We start from the raw sequence: 2,322 nt of genomic DNA on the forward strand, positions 1-2,322 counted from the left end.
TGATGTTAGGTCAAGGTCATCCATGTCAACATCAATAGTATTGAATAATCAATTTAATGTTTTATAAGATCATTGTGAGGCAATAGATTTTCCTATAAAACACACGGCCGAATTAAGTAAAACAGTGCATGCTCCCGTAGATTTGCAACGAATTCATACAATAATAAGCCAAAATGAGTTACGACCAACATTATATGCTGTAAATTTAGAACACAAATCCTTTACGTTATTTTTTGACTCTGGTAGTCCACGTGATATCATGGATTTGAGGACACATCATTTGTTGTTTTCGAACTTTCCGATAGAAAAATCTGGAGTGAGACTCTTGGGTATAGGAAATAATGAATTAAATGTCATAGGCATAACTCATGTTCAATTCAAAGTCGGTAAACGCACGTTTGCCGATACCTTTGTTGTTGTACAAAAAATTGATATGTATCCAGCTGTAATTATAGGATACCCATCAATGGAAAATCAAAACATTATCTTAGTCCCTGCCGAGCACGGCGTGTATATCAAAGGAAAATTCTATAAGTCTTCTAATACCTTAAAATCAGTTTTGGATAAAAAGGAGACGACAAATGTAACCGTAACGTACGTTGAAGAACCAATAACTTGTCTCACTAATAAAGTAATAATATACGCGACCCAGCAGAATTCTCGTTCACCCGTAATATCATCTTGCACCCAATCTATCGAACCAAACATACCTTCGAATTTAATAGTGCAAATAAAGAAAACATTACCAGAATCTGGAATATTAATCTTTTCCGACACTTTGAAAACTAACGGATTGTCTGTCACACAAGCTATTTATAGAGTAGGCTCACATCAACAATGTAATATTGAAGTCTGTAATCATTTAAATAACACTTTAGTAGTTCATAAAAATCAACATATCTTGGCTGTAGAAGTTTATAAACATCGTATTCTTACCGTTGCTGAAATCAATCACGCTCAATCAGTTGCGGATGAATCCCTTTTGCAATCTATTGAAAATAAAATCAATAAAGAAATTCAAGACGAAGAAATTCAGCAGAAAATTTTTGGACTTTTAACTAAATATCATGATGTTTTTTCCACTATGGATGGATCCTTAGGAAAAACAGATGTGATCGAGCATCAAATAAGGTTAAAGGACAAGCAGAAAATTATCTATGTACCCTCGTACACACTCCCTATGAAATTCCAGAATGAAATAAATGATGAAGTAGGTAAAATGCTAGAAGAAGGAGTCATTAGGAAATCAAACAGCCCTTATAATTTTCCATTAATAGTTGTACCGAAAAAAGATCGAACATGGCGTATCTGCGAAGACTTCCGTCGTCTAAACGAGGAGACGATCCCTGATCGATTCCCAGTGCCATGTACTGATGATATTTTGTCTTTGTTAGGTCAGAATAAATATTTTACCAGTTTGGACTTACTTAAAGGCTTTCACCAGATATCATTAGAAGAAGATAGTATCCCATACACAGCCTTCAGCACAGCCAGGGGACATTATGAATTTTTACGGATGCCTTATGGTTTACGTTGTGCTCCCATAACATTTACAGGAATGATTAACATAGTGTTTGGAGACTTGTTAGGGGATATATTGCATGCCTATATGGACGATCTTGTAATCTTTTCAAACACCATAGAAGAATATCTATGTAAGTTAGAACTAGTACTACAGAGATTAAGACAACATAACTTAAGGGTAAAGATTAGTAAGTGTGAATTTTTCAAAACAGAATTAATTCATTTGATTTTCATGGTGTCAATCCAAGGTCTTAAAGTAGTCCATGATAAGGTGTCGGCTATACATAATTTTCCCATACCTACTAATGTCAAGGGAATACAGCAATTTCTGGGTTTTAGTGGATATTACAGGCGTTTTATACGCAACTATTCAATAATAGCCGCTCCTTTAACTGATCTTACGAAGAAGGGCGTAGATTTCATATGGTCTGAGCATCATCAACAGGCGTTTAATACCTTGAAAGATGAACTGTGTAGTTCTCCTATCTTAAAATTTCCTGACCTCGGTAAGGAATTCTTCATTGCAACAGACGCCTCAGACTTAGGAGTAGGAGGGGTATTGCTTCAGCAATATGATAAACAATCTATCCCAATAGCTTTTTATTCTCGAAAACTGAGAACTTCCGATAGTAAGTATGCAGTAATAGACAAGGAAGGGCTAGCTATTGTTAATTCACTAGTGGTTTTTAAGTTCATAATATGCGGTTATCCCGTTAAGGTTCTTACTGACTATAAACCACTAACCGAGTTCTGTAAAGGCTTCAACCACAGCCCTAAACGAACTTGGTGGCATTTGAT

The sequence above is a fragment of the Palaemon carinicauda genome, chromosome 26 (assembly GCF_036898095.1).
Source record: "Palaemon carinicauda isolate YSFRI2023 chromosome 26, ASM3689809v2, whole genome shotgun sequence".
Taxonomy (NCBI): Eukaryota; Metazoa; Arthropoda; class Malacostraca; order Decapoda; family Palaemonidae; genus Palaemon; species Palaemon carinicauda.